At 43.6% G+C, this 22,664-nt stretch overlaps 1 long non-coding RNA gene across 1 annotated transcript in view; it reads right to left on the bottom strand.

Annotated features, from left to right (window-relative positions):
• Window positions 1–19,909, bottom strand: part of LOC135304889 (uncharacterized) — a 44,836-nt gene extending 24,927 nt beyond the window's left edge. The window contains exons 1-4 of the long non-coding RNA XR_010366154.1: window positions 19,575–19,909; window positions 17,814–17,849; window positions 11,838–17,041; window positions 9,576–9,706 (exon numbers count right to left, since the gene is read on the bottom strand). This is a non-coding gene — a long non-coding RNA (uncharacterized LOC135304889). The remainder of the gene's footprint in view (window positions 1–9,575; window positions 9,707–11,837; window positions 17,042–17,813; window positions 17,850–19,574) is intronic.
• Window positions 19,910–22,664: the final 2,755 nt, after the last annotated feature.

The following is a 22,664-nucleotide window of genomic DNA, read 5'->3' on the forward strand; positions in this document are numbered from 1 at the left end:
AGCTGCTGAAGTCGCAGGTAAGGGAAAATAAAGAAAACAGACTGATCTGAGCTGTTGCCACGTGAGTACATTGCTAGCCCAGGGTCAAAAGGCTGCCCTGCTGCCCTGTCTGCTGACAGGATGTAAATATACCCCTAACACATATCCCCTGGCCCAGGCTGGATTCCCCATGAGGATGCACTATCCCAATTTATTTAGGGTTTTTTCAAGGTCAGATGTCCTCAGGACATCACATTCCTTGCTTGCACTCAACGTCCCCCCAGGGCTACACAGCCCTTCCCAAGCCACCAAAGTCCCCCTCCTCCCAAAAAAAGCCCACAGGAGCTGAACTGACTCATCAAAACCCAAAGGTTGCTTTTTTAAAGGTAAAGCTCTCCTTCCTGTCTAGGAATTGCAGACTTTAGGGAAAAGCCTTTCCACATGCTGAACCTTGCATTAATGTGCTTTATATTAATATGTAGATGAGGTTCATCCCAGAGCCATCACTGTGACCAGGTGTGACAGAAGTTCACTGGTTTGAGCCATGGTGTGATTTTGGCTGTTGGATTCCCTTGGTGTCTGTGAAGGACTAGTGGAGATAGGAATAACCTCATTTTAGTCAATATGTAAATTACAATTTTAAAATAAATTAGCAAAATGCAAAAAAAACCTGTATGTTACCTACAAAATGCATGAAAAAAATGAGATAAAATACAGCTGCTGTATCCAGGTCACTCTTCAAGCAGATTTCCTCCAATAGCAGAGAGAAGAAAATGGTCTTTAGCTGCAGAGACTGTAGTAAACAAGGGCTTGTAAAAGTGCATTAAAGCTGCTTTGTTCCTTTGGTTTAAAAATGGGAAGTGCAGCCCCAGGTAACTGCTCTCAGTCACAGGAAGCCTGTGGGAAGTGAAGCCTTCTAGCTAGTGAAGCCAGCTATTTGGAGTTGAAATGCAGTACCTGAAACCCAGGGCCATCTCTCACGTCTCTTCTGATCACTTCAAGTTCCACTAAGTGTCCCCTCCTTTATTTATGGAGCATTTATCCTGGCCATATTTCCAGGGAATGGAAAACTCCCCTGGAGAGGCTTTTTTCAAGCACTCACATTAAAAGTTAAGCATCTTAACTTCGTACAGCGGCGTTGTCCCCATGATCAGAACATACATGCTAAACCCTTTTATACTCTGTTGTACATTGATTATACTCACTTCAGTGGAAAAAGGTAAAAAACATAATTTCCAGCTGCAGTTGCCCAACTTTTATGGTATTTTATGTCTATCATTGAAATACTCAGAATGACCCATTCAATTTTACATTACAGGCATTACAATAGCTGTAATCATCACCAGGTTGTGTGATCACCTCCTAAGAATTAGCCATTAGAGAGGGAAACTTGCTTCTCAAAATGTGAAGCCTGCAGGCAACGCAGGAAGCAACCTTCCCTATTTGAAAAAGGCCAATTTTTAACTTCCCTGGTTTTTAAACCTGTAGCATCAATAGGCAGATTTTACTGACATCAGGGAATAGCACATTCTCAGTCTGAAAGGCAATGGGAGATGAACTGTATGGTTTTGAATAGACACAAAGCAGGCATTGAAGCATCCCAGGGAAATATCCAGTCTAAGGTATGATCTCCTACTGCAGCTGCTTTGGAGAAAAGGAATCAGTCTGAGATACCCAACCACTGCCAGCTCAGCCTGTACGAGCAGGGCATTGCCAGCATCCCTAAATCCCTCTGCATGGGCACCTCTCCTCATGCAGAAGCAGCCTCACCAAGTTTCTTTAAGACCAGGCATCTCACTTGCATTTAAAGGTGACCTTCCTGGTTCTCTGTGGTTTCACCACAGCTTTCCTGCTTTCAAAGCATTTCTTCTTATTCTTTGAGCTGCTCGTTCCATGAAACATTCAGAGAGTGTTTAGATGAGACTGCATGCCAACAAATTACACTGCAGAGCATCTGGCATTGGCATCAACTGGAGGAATGGGCTGATGCCAGCCCAGACCTATTACCTGGCATCCACACGAGTCTCTTAACCTTTACATGAAGCAGCCACTACCCACGGGACAAAGTCGTATGTCAGGCTGCTGTGAAAAGTGGTGCCTGTGCTCCAGAGCAGGGAGTGCAAAGAAAGAAAAGACATTTCATCTTGGTAGTGCAGAGATGGGAGCTTTGGAAGGAATTTGGGAAGATCTGTTTGCTCAGACTACTGGGGTAAGAGGAAGGTATTAACCATTGAATGTAATAGGGAAGGACTCAGAGAAGAAGAACAAGCAAAAGTCAACACCAGAAGATGGTTTTCCTGTGGGAAAAAAAAAATAAAGACTTCTTAAAAATATGACAATCCTTTTACAACAGGCTGGTTCTTGGCAGTGGTTGTGTTTTATGGCATCCAAAATGTGCCATGAGAGGTACAAAAGGTTTACCAATCCTCGAAAAAACAGCATGAATCCCTCTAATATACATAACACATGTTCCATTTGTGGAACTTGCTCATAGATTAATTCTACTCATTTTTTTATCTATTACTCCCTGAGGAAATGAGTTTATCTTGAAAATCCTACATCTATGGCAGCAGAATACTCTGGAGATCCGAGCAGAATGGGTCAAGTTTACTTTCTGGAAAATGAGTAGTTCATGTTCCAGGTGATGCACATATGGCCAGTCAAACAACTGCATTAACAGACAGCAATTGTTTTCACTTCTTCATCTGTTTTATTTCTTTAAAAAAAAAAAAAAGACCCATGGGCAAGGACAATGAAGGAAGTGAGAAGGCTATTCCAAATCCTCTATTCCACTGATGTCTAGAAACAAAGATCTTCTGACATAGCATATTTCTATGTCCTTTGTTTAACCTCCCCCCTTGAAAGATCTGAACACAGAGCCTTTGTTTTCTGGTGCTTTGTAGGCTAACCTACAGGTTATGCTTTGATAAATGTCCAATGAGCTAAGGAAACATCAAGGCTTTTCCTCAAGATGTGTAGTTGCTGTTTTGTCTGACATCTTCTATTCTTGTTAGACATTACCATAAGTATTTAGGAGGCCCTTGTGCCTCTGAAGCTGCTGTTTGTTGTTATCATAGCATGCTAAAGTACACAGTGCTGGTATTTTATCCATTTCAGCCACTTAGGACTTTACCAGGTCTTTTAAAATTCACACTTCTGGCCCTGTCTCAGGAGGGCAGGCAGTGTGTTTCATCTTTACAAAACAACCACGTCCCTGGGGCCTGACAGACACTTTAAAGCAAAACCAGAAACCCAACAGGTGTTACCTTGTGGTGCTCTGGAAGCAGGAGCCTGGTAGCAAATGACTTTTCTGGCATAGCATTAATTCACTCATGGCAAAACTCCTAGTACAGCCATGGCCAGGCACTTTATCCCTGATACACATCAAAATGTGTACATTTCTTCAGTCTGTAGCTCAGAAACACCAAGTTAATGAATTCATCAGCAGTTCAGACCCCACACTCCACAGTCAGGACAGTGCTGATACAGGGTGCTACTGAGGCTGCTTCCTAGGGAGGGTGTGCCCTAGTGGAGGTTTGACCAGAAAAGCCTTTAATGCCATCAGCAGTGACATGCAAAAGACTGTGGAATAGAAATTGGAGGGAAAAACCTGTATGACAGCACAGGAGAAGAGGAATACCTGCTGTAATGGCCCCTTGCTCTATGCATTGTGCTTTGCTTCAGATTTTCACTGGCCTGAGATACTGGGTGCACTTCTATCCCAGATTATACAGTGCCCTAAGTGCTTTTCCTCTCAAGAGCCTTTCCTGAGTATCCTTTCCTTTCTGAGCTTAGGCTTACTACCATGTGAGGTCACCTGAGTTTGGATTTTTTCAATGCAGTTTCAGGTGAAACTCAGGAGAACACGGTCCCCCTCAATACCCAAGTGCTCAGGACAAAGACTCCTCTAAACAGCTCAATCTCCCTCTTTTCTCTGTGGATAAAGGCATACAGTGCCTTACCTGTCCAGAAATGAGAAGTGTCAGTGTCTACACCTCTCAAGAGAGAGATGACAGAATTCCAGTAGGAATAGAGGGGCAAATTACCTGCATGTTTCCAAGATGATGCATGATCCATTCCACAGAAGAATTTGCATTCCTTGCTGAATATTTGATGAGTGAAACATATTCTCAGTTGCCCATGAGAATCTACATCTTTAAACTTCCCATCCTGTCCTTTAGTTCCCATCAAAGCTGGTCACCTCAGGTACCCCAGGCTGCTTGGATAGCTGTCATTCATACTTCCCATGCTTCCCACAGCTAATTTTGATCAATACTTCAAAATAATAGGGCCTACCAAAGCTGCAGAGAATGTTGCAGGTGCAGGGACATGGTTTCATTTGAGCATGAGCCCTTTAAGGGCTGTATTGGTACCAGAAGCAACATCACCCACAGTCCCCTTGTCTCCTTGCCCAGCCATCCTCTTCCTCTGCTCTACCCACTGCAAACATGAGGTTTACCCCTGTGTCCTCAGCCAGATCATGAACTGGGGCTCGCCTTCACCTGGCAGTGCCATTGCAGCTGTCAGGGCAAAGGAGGAGGCAAGAACTCAAGGCCCAGTGTGGAAACCCAGAGCACTGGGAATATTTGTTTGTTCTGGAGTGCCCTGACCCCCAGGGGAGCACTGACTCTGACCCTCATCCATGGAGAAAGTTTCCTACACTTCAAGATAGACCAAATGCACAAAAGTGTGAAATAGATTACAGAGAGTAGTGTCAGTGTGTCACTTGGTGAGAAATTTAGGGTTTGGGGTTTTTAGTATGTTGTGGATGGAAGCAGGATGGAGGGCACAGGGTGTTGTCCTGGGTTTCTTCTTCATGCTGCTTCTTCCTCCTTCTTCATGGGTTTGGGTGGCATTTTGTAATTGGGCAGAAAAGTCCACATTGAGGGGTCTTTGGGATCAGTTATTGGGTTAAAAGGGAAAATAATCTAGGTGTCAGTTCTTAATTGGATTGTTTAGTCTTAAAAGACCTTGTAACAAGAGATTGTAGCCATTTCTGTGCCTTGCTGCTGAACTCATGGCTGTGAGTCTGTTTTACTGATAAGAAATAACAAACACTTGAGTCTGAACATGAACTACAGTCTCACGTGCCTTCAATCCAGACCCAGAGAAGCCAACAGCTGGGACCCCACAGCCCAGGATGGTGAAAGGGGCCAGATGCTTCTTCCAGCTGATGGAACAGTCTTCAGCTTCAAGCTGCCCAGGGAATGGTACCTTTAAAGGTGCTGCATTCTGACAGGGCTGTTCTCTCACATGAGATGTGCAAACAGAAGCCCTGACCTCTTGTGGTCATTAAACACCACAAAAACAGTAAATCGCAAATTTCCTGATTCCTTAATCTTCTGTTTGAGCATTTTGTACCACACATGGTCAAAACTCCAGCAGCTGGATTTACACCAGAAAAATCTTGTTGGGATGGCACCCACAATTATTAGCACTTTTTCCAGCCCTCTAGAAATCTTGTCTCAAGGGTAGTTCTGTCCAACAGTAGAACCAAACTTCCCTCTCCTAGTATTAGAGAGCTGCCTGGGCTACAACATCATCTACAATTTCAGGATTGTTTTACAGATAACAAACCACGTAAGTAATTCATGGCACGTTTGGGAAAAGTTAAAGATGAACTTACATTTAAAAGATTCATACCTGCTTCAGATGCCTGAGGCTGGAACCAAATAAAATACAGTCTCCTGGTTTATTGTACATGGTGAATGATGAATGGTTGTTTCAATGGTAAGGAACTCATCGGGACAGAAAGCAAACCAGCAGTGCCAGGGTGTGAGCTTAATACATATCAAGAGGCTGCTGCATTCCCTGAGGTCAGAAAAATGCTTGAACTGGAAAGCTGGTCCACCTGGGCAGATGCAGAGAGCAGGTAGAACACAAAGGGAAGCCTACAAGCACCTGCACCACTCCAAACAGGCATACCCCAAAATTTCCTGATGGTTAAATGCACCAGGTTCTTGCCCCTTGCTATATGCTGATTCCCTTGGTGCAAGAAGTGCACAGCCAAAACAGCACAGAGCATCATTAGGAGCATCTTGCTGCACCTCCTGCAGCCAGAGCAGCCTCCTCAGGGCAAGCTCCCATCACAGGCTATTGCTGAGATAATTATTATTGGTGACCAAGTGGGAAACCACAGTGTGTGCCTTCAGAGAGGTGGAATCAGCTGTAATGGCAGAGTGAACATGAGCTGCATGCACAGGAGCCCTCTGTGCCACACACTCTGCCTCTCCTCCTCACCCCATGGCACCAGAGGGGCTGGAATCCCAAAAATGGGAATTGGCAAGGGTCCTGTCAGCATTTACCCACCTGGTTTCACCCACCCTTCAGCCATTTAGGTTTGTCCTTGTGCAGAGCCACAAAGGGGCCTGGGCCAAGATCAGGCCTTGTGCTCCAGGAGCAGAAGAAAAATCTTAAAACCACTAAACATGGTAATGCTTATTTTAATTCTGCAAGCACTGCAAAGAGCCCTGATGACAGTACATTTCATTATTAAGCTATTAGATAAAAAAACACATTGTGGAAGCATCTAATTTTGTATGTTACTCATATGAAAGTATTTCCTTCCACGTGGCTTTTCCTCCTAAAGAACACAGAGTGCGTTGACGAATAAATCTCATTTCAGCTATTTTCCCTGAGAATGACAAAAGCTGCAGTCATGTTGTGATGCTCCTCTCGCCAAGCAGGGTGGAAGGAGCAGGATGGAGCCCTGCATCCCCTGAGCTGCTCCTCTCTGCACTGCCTCTGCACCATCCAGGCTCAGGCAGGGCTGTGCAACACCACAGAAATCCACACATCCACTGCCTCTCCCAAGCACTTGTGTTCCTCCACTGGCTGTTTTCAAGTACTCACAAAGCTCTTTTTCTTCACAAATAAAGAGAAAAGCTATGAGAAAAAAAGAGCCCCCCAGAGCCCCAGAGCCAGGGCAGTGGCCTTGTCCGTGTTAACACTCAATTCCCACCAAGATTTTTTTTGTGCTGTAATTCTTGAGGAGTCCCATCATTTTAGATATGGGGACACTGAGGCACAGACCTGAGAAATTGTGGAGCAATGGTCATTTGGGTGGGTCTACACTGAGTTCTTCTACTCACACAGCTGCATTGTTGGAACTAAATGATCTTTAAAGTCCCTTCCAACCCAAGCCACTCTATGATTTTATGCTGGCAAAGCTCCAATAGAAGTGCAGGTGATTGTATTAAGGATTTTCCCATTGCAAACATGCTGGTGCTGTTACAAGCCCTGTCATTGAAGTAACAGAAATCTTCACAGGGAAATAACCACACATCTTCCCAAAAATCTTCATGCAAAAAAAAAAAAACCAAAAAACTCTCCCTTGTTTGTTTTGGGTTTTTTTTTTTTCCTCATGATGTTTGGCCAACACAAATTCCCTATTAATATCCCAAAGACCTCTTGCACAGTGGGGTTCATTGCAGGTTTGTATTAAGCATTTTTTGATGTTTTCAAAACCCAAAGAATTTTATGCATTTGTGGCTGCCACTGAGGAGCACAACAGCTCACAAGACCCCTAATTAATGCCAATTACTTTTCCCATTCAGCTGCCTTGACTCTGTCCTCACTGTGGAATGAGACAGGAGATGTCATGGGGAGCAACCCCACTGACATGGGCCAAGCCCATGTCACCAAGCCTGGTACAGTGCTGGGTGACAGGAGGCTGGGGACACCCCTGGGCCACACTTTGGACCCCATGGTCAAAGGAAGGGATCAAACAGCCAAGACATGGGTGTTGCAGCTTGAGTCCACGCTCTAATACACCCTGAGGTGCTGTAGAGCTTTTCCCACTGTTGCAGGAGGAGATAAATGCACAAAGGCACCCAAGGAAGAGCAGGGTGCGTGTGTGAGTGTGTGTGTGTCCACAAGCACATGCAAAAAGAGGGAGAATGACAAAAGCAACACTGAAAATCAAAGCAAAGTCCTTTTCTGGGGGCATTTCTGCCCTGTCCTCTGCTATGGGAGGAGAAGTGGGAGTGTGCTCCAGACAACCAGTGTGCACAGCATGGGAGAGATGCTCCCTCACGCCAAACCCACCCAACCCTTCTCTGCAATGTCCTCCCCTCAGCAGAAGGGCAAGGCTCCAGCATTGCAGCTTCTGCTCTGTGACACTGGGCTCTCACCAGGATCTCTCTTTCCCAAACATATGATGCACTAATGATGCCACCCAGGGATGTACAAGTAGCTTAAGAGCTGGCTCTACCCTCTGGACACCTGGCATGCTAAACCATGTAGCAAGTGGCATGTGCTGGCTTGGGAAAAAGCCATCCCCACTTTGGACAGCCACCCAGCCCAACTGCTAATGCAGTGCCTCCATCTCCCCTACTGTTATTAACATAAGAACAGAAAGGAAAAAAATCCAGGAGGAGCAAATTATTTGACCGCTGAAGAAATTGTACAATACTCTTTCAAACTTCAGATGATGAAACATGATAGGACAGGGTAAAATAACAGTGAATTAAATCAGGGAAAGCTCATGCAATATTTTATTATTGTAGAATAATCATATCCACCTCCAAATCAGATCAGATTTTATTTTCTGACACTTAAGGGTTAAAACTTGCCATAATGTATAGGAAAATGAGGTTTTTTATCCCAGATAACAAGTGTTAGGACAGAAGAAAAATGGCTTCAATTTGCACCAGGATATTTTGGATATTAGAAAAAGTTTCTTCACAGTGGAATAAACTACCCAGGAAAGTGGTGGAATCACTGTCTCTGAAGATATTTTAAAACCATGTAGATGTGGTGTTTATGCACACAGTTTAGTGGTGGACATGGCAGTGCTGGGTCAGGAATTGGACTAGATAATATTTTTACAACTTTAATGGTTCTGTGATTCTTTAAAAGCTCAACACACAGCACCCAAACCTGGACACTGGTGCTGGGTCTGCCAGCCCAAGCACTGCCAGGGCAGAGGGACCCAGCTATGTTAGAGTCTCTCCCAAAGGAAGCTCTGCTTGTGGCTCCCACCTGGGCTGGAATTTGTTCCTCCCTCACAAATGTCTTTGCCACTGTCCTTATTTTCACAGTCTTAATTTAGTGTTCAATCTGGCATTGCTACAAAAGGTTTCCAGGAGAGTACAAAATCTAGACAAGGGTCAAGAAGAGCTGTTCAGGAGTCCTTCCTTCAGCTCAGAGGGTCACAAGTTTAGCTTAGACATGGACTTTTCCTGTTCCTCTAGTGAGGGTAGTTAAATCCTTCGTTATTTCCAAAGAAGACCAACACCTGCACATTGCACCACTTCACCTACAGAGAGAATTGGCTCTTGCAGAATTTCAGGACTGCAGAAAAGTTGAAAAGGAAAAGTCACAAGATCTGACCAGGCAGAGCAGGGTGAGGAAGGACAATCCTTACACTATTTTCTTCATGAAACAGAGGCACAGGGATCTGGAGCCTCTCTTTTGCTATCCCTCCTCCTGCTCAGCACACCTTTGGTGTTTGCATTCAGTATGTTTCTGCAGAGCCACCCAGAGACACCACACACTGAAGTGATAAAGAGCAAAGGTTGCAAATTCATCAGAGATGTCCTTTAGACTGAACAGTATAATAGCAAGGACCACCAGCTTTTATATTTAGGTCCTACCTGTGCACAGAAAGCACAGGTTCCATGCAGCTCCTCAGGTCAGGCACAAAGCCAATCCTCTTATATCACCAAAGTCATCCATGATGGTGCAGATTGCTCTGTCTTGTTCTGTCCATGAGCCATCAGGAGTTCTGAAATAAAGTTCAACCGCATACCATGTAAAAATAAATAAAACAAAGCCCTTTTCTAATTAAATAAATGATGAAAGGGAAAGCTAAGAAGCGGTGCAGCTGGGAACCCTTTGAAATAATTAGATCTACCTACTTGGCTCCAAAGTTTTTTTACTATCAGGAACAACAAGAAAGGTGTCAGCAAAAAGACCTTCTCATTTCTTAGGTGAACAACACTGAGGGATTTAAAACCTATTGAGAGAAGCCTGGGATTCTTTAAGTTCACTGAAGCCAAAGTAATTCACCCTGAATGCAGGCCCTGAAGGTGACTGTGGAGCTTAGAATAAGGATGTCAACATGGTGCTTTCATCCTTTGCTAGTGGAGCTGGTACTGCACATGGAGCTTGCCTTGACCATTTAATTAATAAAGGGACCCACGCAGCTGGAACTAACGTGAACTTTCAAAGCATCAAAAAGTCCAGTGAAGGATCAAGCTGATATTTTCATTTATATATATTAGCTTATTCTGGGCCATTGTTGTGCTCCTCATTCACATGATACAGCAGCCTCTTACTCACACACACACCCTTACATACTTCCTTTCATTTTACCTCCACAGTGCTTCTGTGTGATGGGGGCTATCACCAATTAACACTGACAATGGGAGCTGGAAGAGAATTTTAGCAAGCACAGCAGGGTTTTTTTCTCCCCAAAATCTTTGAGGAAAGGGATTATTTCCCCCCTGCCCTCCTCCCTCCAAAAATGGTGAGCTCCATGCCAATGTTTTTCTCTGATCCTTTTTTCTATTCTTGATTTTACTCTGTCTCTTTTCCTTTTACTTTCATTTAACACCAAACTATAGCAAGGACAATCCTTCAAAAACATTTTCATTGTAGTGTATTGAACAGAACTGGCTTCAACCCTGCCAGGTCAACATGGTCATTCCACTCCTCAGCACTCCACAGGGTCCTATAAATTAGCCCGTGAGAATCCAGAATTTGTGCTTCCCCCAGTCAATGTAAATACTGCCTTTCCTCTTCTTCCGATGCCAAGGGGCAAAGGTTTCAATCAATATTATCACAAAATAATATTTGATAGAATGCTGGTCTGCTTGCAGACTCATTAGTTCCTTTCTCACTCCAGTAATTCTCAAGCAAGGTGGGACTTCTGTTTAAATCAGTCCACAGATAGGGGTGATGGGGATTTTTAATCAACTCAGATGATCTAATCAAGCATAAGACCTTGGGCTCGGTGCAGGCATCACCAGATTACTTTTTATACTTTGTATGTTCATGAGAAAAGAACATCATGATCTAATTGTCACTTCTCACCTTATATCCTACTGTTCCCATGGTATCATGAGTCCATCAACCATGCTGGCTTCATGGTTAAACTCTGCAGATAATCACCATTGAAGCCCCAGTGGATCACAATCCCAGATGCTGAGGAAGCAGGCACTTTAATCTGCCACAAATCTTCTAGTTAGGTGGCAAAGCAAAGAAATGGTTTCATATAAGCCCCTTGTTGTTGCAATACAACACTAAATGAATGACACTCACACGCTGAGATGTCTAAGGCAAAAAAGGTGCATTTATTTCTGGACTTCAATATTTCTAGAATTCCAAAAGTGACCATGGATTGGAGGATGAAATTGCCACTTCTCCAGCCACACTGGTCAAACCAACAGTCTATCAATTCTCTCTTCCTCCAGAAAGGAATGCAAAACAATCATTATTTACATGAAAAGTGCATGAGAAACCCTATTGCATAAATGTAAACATCAGAAGGCTTAGAATAACTTTAGAAGAACAGAACAACACCTTGTTCTAAGGAATGTTACCTCTTTAAAATTGATATCATGTCCAATTTTCAATTAAAGACCCACTGAATCCATTGGAAATATTCCCTGTCAAGGCCTCAGTGGGCATTTGACACAGTTTTACAGAGCAAGAAACTGGCTCCCAAGCAGTGCCCTGTCCTTTGGATGAGGCATAAAGCTGAGACTGTGAGCAGCAGTGAGCACAGCAGAACAGTCTCCCAAGAGCAGGACAGCTGTCTTTAGTGTCCTCACCAGTCTGCTTGCACTGAGCTCCTCTCAGCTTTTCTGGTGGCTGTCATCTCTGCTGTCCCAAACTCATCAGCCAAAACCCACCTCAAGGCCACGTCGCTGCTGCAGCCTCTGTGCTCACCAGAGCTGCTGTGCTCCAGCACAGAGTCATGGATCCATGGTTAGTCAATAGCCTTCTGTGCAGTAGCCTCATTTGGGGAATCATCCTAAACATTAGGATAGTGGGGGAGTTACAGAAGAATCTGTTTCCTGGCAAGCAGTTGACACCAAGAGCTCTGGGGGAGTTGGGAAAAATGTGATGTCTGTGGTGTGTGAGTGTGGTAGCAACTGTCTGTGAGTGACAGAGGGAGCAACTGTCAGGATACCTCCCAGTGACATGGGGAAACTCAAGGAAATTTCTGATGAAACACTACTCAGTGCTGAATGCCACTTCAGTGTCTTTTAGCAGAAACCCAATGTCTCTCAGAAAGCCTCAGTTAAATATTTTGGTAGCTCCTCTGGCTGTTCCTCTCTACAGCCTGACAAACATTTCACACTGGTTGCACAGCTTTTGGTTGGAAGGGATCCCAGTTTTGTTGACAGTGACTTCAGTCAGCTTCAGAGGGCCTCTTAACTCTGCTTTGGGGCTTGTCAGCACACAGCGGACTGAGACACAATGCCAGCAGGCAGCTCCTCCTAGAAAACATTATTTGAATCCAAATTGTCTTCTAGGCACTTTTTAAAAAACTTTGTATTGTGTGAGTTACATGCTCATCAGAAGAAAAATCTGTGTTCATCCCTCATTGTTTAAATTTACAGAAGGTCATCTTCCCATTGCTGCACCAGCAACCTCAAAAATATCACACTCTGATCAGTCAAATGTCTTTCACATGGCAATGTACAACCAAACACAGTTTGGTGCTGCCAAATAATAACCATATCTGAGGAGAAACAATCACAAAAGTACGTGGAGATTACTTATACTTATGAAAAATCTCTATGAGAGGTAATTTTAACTCCTTTTATACATATGATCAAGCACCATTATGTGGAAAGCTTCCACTATCCATTCTGTCTGTGATCTCCTGCAGCAAAAAAAAAAAAAAAAATCTCTGCTCTGACATGGGTGTTGGTATATTTAGTTCTGTTCAATCAATGCACTCCTGGTGTTCACAGAATCATTGAGTGGCTGGGGTTGGAAGGGGCCTTTAAGATTGCCCAGTTCCAGCCCCACTGCAGCAGGGACATCTTCCACTATCCCAGGTTGTTCCAAGCCCCATCCAGACAGGCCTTGGGCACTTCCAGGGATGGAGCAGCCACAGCTTCTCTGTTCAGCTTGTGCCAGGGGCTCACCACCCTCATGGTGAAGAATTTCTTTGCAACACCCACTGTCTCTCAGTTCACCCTTTGTCCTGTCGCAACAGACCATGCCAAAAACACTCTCTCCATCTTTTTTGACCTTCTCATCAACAAACGCCTCTAAGTTCTTCCCTGCAAGGCTGCTGTCAACCTATTCTCCACCCAGCCTTTCCTTGAGGGAGGGATTGCCCCAGTCTGGGTGCAGGACTTGCATTTGTCCTTTCTGGATTTGGTAAGGTCCCCACAGCCTCACCTCTCCAGCCTGCCCAGTCCCACAGGATGGCATCCCTTCCCTTCAGTGACTGCACCACACACATTGGTTCTCAAGTCAGATGTCTTTAAAACCACTCCACCACCTGCAAAACAATAAACCTGCACAGGAAGCAGCCCTTGTACATTTCCCACTTTATTCAAAGGAGAAAGCAGAGAAATAGAATCAAAGAGAGAACTTTTCTTGTGACTCAGTAAGACCAAAGAGTTTTTTTTTTATTACAAGCCCTATTTTACTAGAAGATATTTATGAAGACTTAACTGAAGATGCTGTAGTTTGTAGAAATTAGAATTATTTACTTGTCTTAAAGAAGAACCTAGAAACCTTTAGAAGGTTAAAGCTCTCTTGCCCTAGTCTTGGTACTAACAGTTGAAGAAATCTAGAATTTTTAAGAGGTTCTGCTCAAAACAGTCCAGGTGAGAAAACTTTCTTTCACCTCAAAGACAGATGAGGAAAAAAAAAAGTGACCAGAGAAAGTAATCAAAGAAACAATTTAATCCAAGATCTTAGAGAAGTCAAGAATAAAATTACTCTTTCTGCCACAGCACTTGGTGCACTCATGGGGTGGATAATTGTGAAGGAAGTCTTGGTCTTTGATCAGCAGTTTAAGTTTACCTACTGATTCAGCTAATTCAGCCTCAATTTTTAATTAACAAATTCTAAGTCCAACTGGGCAGGGGAATGGTATGTTGGTATAAAAGACCTACTAAGCTCCAATATGGGAAAGGTCCATCCTATTAGTGAAAATAAAGGTAGGAGGAGGAGAAAGGTTGTACAAAACAGACTGTAACCTGGCTTATCCCTCCACCTTCTGTCAGGTGGCAGCTCAAGTCTTCCTGAGCTGGAAGTTGGGTGTGAACCATCATGTCTAACAGTCATCAGCAATGACATTTTTCATTACTGTTCAGTCTATTTTAAGAATGCTTAAACATTTGGCCTCTATAGCACCCAGAGGCAACGAGTTTCACAGGTTTCCTTAGATGAAAAATATTGGCTTTTGTATGTTTCAGGTGCACCACCTGATTATTTAATTGGATCGAGGTGGGTCTTGCATTTTGAGAAAATGTGAATAATTGTTTGCTTATTGCTTCCTTCTTTCCAATCCTGATTTTGATGCCTTATAATATTTTCCCTCATCTGCTTCCCAAACTGAAAAGCCTGGTTTATCCCCCCCACCCTTCCTTGTGAGGGAGAGCAGGGCACATGAAGGAGTTGTCATCTCCTTCCATCATCCAGATCTGTTTCACCAGTAACTTCAAGCACTGGCTTTAGTTCTGAGCACACCCAGGGAGGATGGAGGTCATGAAGGTAAATGTCAACCAGGCTGGGGGAGCAGGATAAGAAGAATTAGAAAGAATGCAGAGCTCTGAATATTGTCTGCTTCAGATGAAAAAGCCCTTCAAGTTATTAAATGAAGAAAAAAGAGAAAAGATTTTAAAAAGTAAGTATTCCTTGCTTTTATCATAAGAAACCAAAGCTTTGAGGCTTTGGTCCATCGTGAATGAACAGAAAATGGGATTGCAGTTTGCAAAGTGTTTTGAAATCTTCTAATTATTTTTCATTAAACAAGGTCTGGAATAAACTGCTGTGGTTTCTCCCCACACTTCAATTTCCCTTATGTCAGCTTCGTTTTTGTCTCCCTTTTTCCCAGCCATTTCAAAAATATCTGGAGATCAAGCAGCTGAAATTGAAAATGAAAAGGATAGGATGAAAGAGAGAAGAAGCAAAAGGAGAAAGGAAGGGAGTGGGGAAAAGCTTGAAAAGACTTTCTCCAGAATGCAGATCATGGGTATTTTCAGTGCTCTTTGCAAAGGTCCCATCAGGCTGTCATCTCAGCCCCCATGGCTCTTCTCTGGGAGCTCTTTCCTTTTTCCCTTTGTTTTCAACCTGCCAGACTCAAAGCACCATATGGAAATGACTCAGGTTGCTCTGGCCACAGATTTGGGCCACGACCACACTTTCCTGAGCCTCTTCAGAGGCCTGCAGAAAGCTTCTTCCTGTGAGTGCCATCAGGTCCCCACCCACAAAGCAAACAGCAGATGCTGCAACCATGGGCAAATGTCCAAGTACATAAAACAACACTAATTAAAAGACATTTTCACACAAAAAGCGGGAGGTTATTAAAAAAGAGAAATGCTTAGCTGGGGAAAAGCCCTCCATGCTGCTGTGCTGAGTGTACTGTACTGCACCATTAAGACATGCAGAAGTACTTTTAAGTTGCCTAATGGCAAGTTACAGCATAATCTGTGATTAACTTGCTTCATGTTGTCAGAGGCTATCAGTCACTCCAGAAGAAATCTGATTTCTGCTTCTTGCCCTGTGTCTGAAAACGTGTCATGTCAGGAGGCTGTTCCCATCCCAAACAAATCCAGTTCCTCCCAGGATTTTAGGACCCTGGATCCAGTGTGTCCAAAGATTCTGGTTCTCCAACTTTTCTGTTAGGAAAAATGTAGTTTAAAATGTGCAGTTTGTTATTTTCTTATTGAAAACAGCTCCCCCAGCTCTCAGAGATCTCTGCTGAAATGGATTTTTTGCTCCAGTGGACTCCATTATCTTTTTTCCATGATTTTGCTCACCTCTGCTAATGGACACGGTTTTTCACTGTAATTATTCAGTATGCAGGATGTGCTGATGACTGCTTTCTGTCTCAGGACATTTCCTTCCTAATTTGGAGTCAGTCAGGGCCTGAAGATATCAATAAAAGTCTGGAGACAGAAACCAGGGTATTTGAAACTTTGGTGCAAGACAAACTTCTGGGCTACCAAGTATGATGATGCAATATTGCAAAAATCTCTATCAGCACCTTCCAGTGTTCACATGGGAGAAGAGAGTGACCTAAATGTGCCCAGTTTAAACATCAGGACTGCACAGACACTGGGTGCATTTTCAAAGAGCAAGTATTTTTCACAGCATGAAAAAAAAAAAAAAAGCCCTGGAAATACAAAACACCTTTTACAAGCTTCAAGTTGGTATTGTACAGACACAGATGATTCAGTAAGTTACCCTTTAGAGTGTTTCAGTGATCAGAAGAGAGGACTGGGAGTCAATACTTCCCCATTTTTTCTTCCACTTACCTTTAAACAAATCCCTGGTGGGGAATTTGCTTTACACAGACATCAAACACCCACAGCTCCTCCACACTTCAATTCAAAGTGCACTTGTTCAGCATCTCCACAGTGCGGACCTTCTGTCTCTCTGGACATTAAATTAGTCAGTGTCAAGATAGGGTTAATGCTACTGACCTCTGGTGGATTTTGCCATTTTGTTTGCAGAGCAATCTGAGATCTTCAAATTGGCTGTTCCAGAGGTGCAAATATATTGCAGTGACCCTCCTAAACAAACCCTGTGATTGTCATTATGCAGAGAGTGCTGCCAGCTCAAGGGCTGGGGCAGCAAACGTGTCCACAGCCATGGTGACAGGCAGCCTGGAAGGTGAGCTGGTAACACAAGCTGAAAAGCTTTCTTAGCATTGTTTCACCCCAAATTCAGTAATAAATTTTAAAATGATAGTTGGAGAGGCTCAGCCCATTGCTCTCTCTCTGTCCACTCACAGCTCTCTGTGGAGGCAGCGCCTGTATTTCCCATAAGCAGATGACAGAAGAACACAGATTTGATTTGAGCCACAAAATGTCAAACCTAGAGGGTTCTAGAACCAACAGCAAAAGGGTTCTGCAGTTTCCTGTGTTGCAAAAAAATTGGGAAAAGGTATCACCAAGTCAAATGCAGCAATGGTGCACAGGCAGGGCTGGGAGATCTCTAGAGAAAATGAACGTGAATGAAGAGGGTGGGGGGACAGACAACAAGAAGTTTTAGACTATTGCTTTTCATTGGCCTAACTAGCAATAAAAAACAATTGAGTCAGTTCCCAAGAATTGCTCTTGGACAATCAATCAGAGATAACAGAATTAAGCAGAGGTACCAAGCAAGTGACAGGATGCTAATTCAAGCTAGATTTTTAACAGCCCTGGGTGAATAACTCTCAACAAACATTTTCTAGCTGAAGTTTATGTACTTTTCTATTTTTCTAGGCCTTTTCTTGTCATGTGGCCAAATGCAGAATACCGTCATCTCCAAAATTATTCCATACTAGGGATTCTGCATTTCTTTTGTCTCATATTCAGGACAGGTAACATTTCAGCAAGGACATCTGCTGTCAGGTCTGGTGCTCACCTCCCGCAGTGAGGTTCACAGTGTGGCTGAAGGAGGTTGGGGGTTCTGCAGAAAAAGCAGTGCAAGCAGAACAGCTCCTCATAAATATTACTAAATTCAAATATCCAGTGTGTTTATCCCTGCTGCAAACCTATTCCAACAGATCCTGGTGGGATTAGTGTGATAACAAACTCCTTTCTCTGTGCAGTCCCTGCCATGAAGGCAGTGGATTCACCATAGTGGCCAAAAATCCTCTCACATACAGATTTTTCCCAAGTCTCACTCTGTGTGTACTCACTCACCAGCATCCTGCTCCTGGCATGCTTCTAGCAGTGCTCCTGTAAAACCACAGCACACAAACACTGTTGTACTCACACTAATATTTCTTCTCCACAGTTGGAGAAAGTCTGATCTTAAAACTAGTTATCTGCTGGGAATAAAAATAGTGGCTCTGAATATTCAGTGTTTGTTTATATCTCACTGCTTCCACTAACATTCCTGCAGTTTAATTTGTTTGGAAGACTATTCAGAGGAAACTAATAAGTGGTGTGAAGACAGGAAGAACTATAAACCACTGAAATCTGAGAACACATTGAGTGACGTTATCCACATTATTTGCCTGGCTCTGTTATTTAAAGTTCAAGTCAAAGGGGAAGTTTTGTTTTTAAAAACAAAGACTTGCACACGTATGGACCAAATCTCTTTTCCTCGGAAGCTCTGCCTGGATCAGACAGGATCAGCAATCTGCATAAAAATAAAGAGCAGCAATATTGCACTTGCAATTAGGCAGATTTAGCCCTGATCCAAGGACAGACAGCACAATTCCCTGGCTTCAGTAGGAGTTGTTCCAGATTTGAAGATGCTTGCAACTTTACTAGCCTGTGTTATCAATTTATTTTCATTTTAATAGCTGCTCATGGAGGCACTGACTTTTATTTGAAGTTTCCAGACTCTGAGATTTTGGGCAGGCAGCATTTTCAAATATAAAATCACCTCCTTAATCTGACACAGAACAAGTTCGAGTTTTGACTTAAACCAAATGCAAAAATGACAGTAGAAATACTAGAAAAGAGAATTTATGTACCAGTGGTCATACATGACACAGAATCACAGAAAAAGTTAAGTTGTAAGGGACAAACACTTCTTGAGCTCTGTCAGGCTGGGGCTGTGACCACTGCCATGGAGAGCCTGTTCAGTGCCCAAACACCCCATGGATGAAGAACCTTTTCCTAATATCCAAATGAAACCTCCCCTGACACAATTCCAGGCCATTCCCTCAGGTTCTGTCACTGTCACATAGAGCAGAGATCAGAGCCAGCCCCTCCTGTTCCCCTCCCAAGGAATTTGTAACTGCAGTGAGGTCTCCCCTCAGTCTCCTCCAGGCTGAACAGACCAAGGGACCTCAGCCACTCCTCACACAGCTTCTCCTCAAGGCCCTTCACCATCCTCATGGCCCTCCTTTGGACATTCTCGAATATTTTTTCTTCTTTTTTATATTGTGGCTCCCAAAACTGTCCCCAGGACTCGAGGGGGGGCTGAGCCCAGAGCAGAGCAGGACAATCCCTCCCTGCCCAGCTGCAATGCTGGGCCTGATGCCCCCCATGATCTGTTGCTCTCCTGGCTCCAGGGCACTGCTGATCATATTGAATTTTCTGTCCACCAGGACCCCCAGATCCCTTTCCATGGCGCTGCTCTCCAGCCTCTCATTCCCCAGTCTGTCCCTACATCCAGGGTTGTCCCATCCCAGGTGCAGAATCCGGCACTTTCCCTTTTCAAGTACTTGCTTAGTATCTCTTTCTGTCCTGCACCCAAGTTATTTATGAGGATGTTGAAGGGCACAGGGCTGAGGATGGACCCTATGGAGCACCACTAGTGACAGGTCTGCAGCCTGATGTCACCCCAGTCACTTTGTGCCCAACCTGTCACCCATCCCATGAGGGGTTTATCCAGCTGTTTGCTGGGCATTGTGTCCAGGATGATAGTGTGAGGCACAGTACTGAATGCTTTGCTGAAATCCAGAAAGATTACACCCACTGGCTTCCCTTGGTAACTAGGTTTGTCACCTTGATAGAAAAGGCAATCAGGTTTGATAGGCAGGAATTTCCTCTCACAAAGCTGTGCTGGCTGTGAGCAATAACTGTTGTCCTACAGGTGTTTTTCAATACCCCCCAGGACAATCTTCTCCAAACTTTACCAGGCACAGAAGAAGTGAGACTGACAGGTCTGTAGCTGCTAGCGTCCTCCTTCTCACTCTTCTTGACAATCAGGACAACATTCACCAGCTTCCAGCCAGCTGGGACCTCTCCAGATTCCCAAGACCACTCAAAAATTGTCCAGAGAGGTTTTGGATGACATCAGCCAGCTGTCTTAACTTTACTACTCTGAGTGGGATATGGTGGCTCCTGTGGATTATTTGCAACATTAAAAGACATAACATTAATATTGCATGACCTTTCTTTGTAGAGAATAAACAAACAGAACATCCAAGCTTCAAGTATCTTTTATTCCTGATTGGCTTGTAATAAAAATTCCCTTTTAAAACTGAAATAGACAAATCAAAGCAATTTTGCTATGAAGAATGTGTGTTAACAAAAAAAAAAAATAGATTCCCTACATAGTGTATACATAAATACAAGAGATTTTAGTTTAACCTTCTGGTCTCAACTTTTGTATCTCTATAGTGGCTGCTCAGAATGGGCATTCTATTGTGTGTATTAACTGGAGTGGCTAAGGCAGGCCCAGGGCTGATAATTATGGTTTGGTCCCCGGATGATTGAGAAGCCTTACAGAGGACTGCACAGTGCAACTTTAACAGCCCTTCCCGATGCCTAACTAGAAAATCTGTTTCAAAGGGGCTCCGTGAATTGTAGGGTACAGTCAATTAACTTGAATATTAATTATCTATAATGAATGTACCCTTCTTCGGGGCTTGAAAAGAAGCAAATTACTTGGAGAGGGACTAATTAAGATGATGTAATCTTGACCATGAAGAATAATTCCTTCCTGGTGACAGAAATGATCTAATTGAAGTATCTCATTAATTAATGTCTCATGAAATTGACTGATAAAATGCCTCTATGAATGCCTCCTGAACTTGGGGCCGGCAGAGCTTTGTCGTGCATCCACTCCCGCTCCAGACCCTATCACTGACAATATAATTAGACCTTGGAAGCATGCTGTGCTCAGAAGGATTTATAACTCTGCAGTGTGGATAATCTACAAATGCAAAGTTAAGACAATGCAGCTTGCCACCGTGAGATTTCTGAAGTCAATGAGTGAAGCCATAAATCAGGTATAATCCAGTGGATGACAAGTGAATTCCCCCTCCTGCCAGCTCTGCCAGCCTGCACTGAGACCAGCCCCACAACCTGCTGATAACCCTGTACCAGCCTCAGGTAAATAAAATCAGATTAAAGGCATTTTATTTTCCCCTTTCCACTAGATTCGCACATACCTCTGAATTTTAGCCAACAGTGCTCCAAGTCCCTGAGAGTGAGGGGCGGTAGGAATACTCTTCCCCTGCTACACTCCTCTTGCTGAGGAGATCACTGTGTGTGATCAGCAAAGCTTTATCAAGAAGAAAGGCTTTGAGGTGCTGGATTGTGTCCAGAGAAGAGCAGTGAAACTGGTGAAGATCTGGAGTCTTGTGACAGGTGGCTGAGGCTGGGGGCGTTTGCTCTGAGGAAAAGCAGACTCTGGGGGAACCTTCTCCACTTCTGTGACCCCTGAAAGGAGATTGCATCCAGGTGGAAGTTGTTCTCTTTCCCCTAGTAACAAATAGGGCGAGAGGAAATGGCTTCAAGTTGCACCAGGGGAGGTTTAGATTGGATATTAGGAAAACTTACTTCACCAACACGGTTCTCAAGCATTGGAACAGCTGCCCAGGGAAGTGGTGGACTCCCCATTCCTGGAAGTGTTCAAAAAACATAGATGTGGCACTTAAGTCATGGTTTAGTGGTAAGCATTGGGTTAGTGGTTGGACTCAATGATCTTAGCGGTTTTTTCCCAATCTAAACAATTCTATGATTCCAAAATTTAGAGTTATTTATTCTGACATAATTTGGCTCAATCCAAATGCTATATGCTTTATTTTGATTGCCAAACTGCATCATTTCAAAGCTTTGGTCATAGTATTTTTCCATTTTTTTCTGTCCCACACGTCTTAAAATCTTGAGCAAGATCCTCCAAAACTGGCAGAGGCTTCCTAGTTTCCAGTGAAATATGATAAGCAGTAATAAATGGACTGTGGCTGGTATAAAGGGAAATTTGAATCTCAGGACTAACAATGATCAATTTACTACAAGCCTGCGGGAGCTAAAAATCATATAAGGAAACTGTAGAAACACAGCAGCCAGGCAGGCAAACAAGATGAAACTAGGCCAGTCCAAGGATGCAATATTGTTATTTGTTTACAGCTTTTCTGTTAAAGTGAATTAAATGCCCACAGCTGATAAAAGGTTCATCTACCAGCACAGAAGCTCCTGAGTATCTCACACTATACCAGCACTAATTACATTTCATAAAGCTACCAAATATACCATAACTAACATTTATTGGCCAATGAAATGTTGCTCTAAAATAATAATTACAGATATATGTAGACAATAAAAAGTGAAGCATCAGCCTGGACGCAGGAGGGGAGATTAAATGCTTCTGCTTTTACTGAGTGCTGCTGAGAGGCCAAATTTAAGATCAGAGGCGACAGTACCCCGGGAAAGCCTACAGGGATAGAGGAAAAACACCTTAACTGGGGAATTTTGCAGGAGAGAAACATTTATTGCACCCATTTCATATTTTCCCAGCACTCTAATACTAGGAATCCCATTTTACCTCTGAAAAAAAAAGCTTAAATGGAGGTATTGAGACTTCTGCTTACACCCACAGAGAAATTAGCACACCCCCAACAACAGCTGCAAGCACACAACCCCAAACTCTTTCCAGAGCACTCAGGTCTGTACAGAGCTTGTGCACAGCACAAACTTCTCTCTCCTGCATTCCCAGAGCCTCCCTGCCAGCTCTACTGGTTGCATGGTTGTGTGGTCTCCTGTCTCAGGGCTGGTTGGGAATGGAAAGGAGCCTGGCCAAGCAGAGCTGCCATTCCTCCTGTAACAGAAGAAAACCTCAGACCTGCTGCAAATTTTGCCAGGGGCCAA

The sequence above is a fragment of the Passer domesticus genome, chromosome 1, assembly GCF_036417665.1.
Source record: "Passer domesticus isolate bPasDom1 chromosome 1, bPasDom1.hap1, whole genome shotgun sequence".
NCBI lineage: Eukaryota > Metazoa > Chordata > Aves > Passeriformes > Passeridae > Passer > Passer domesticus.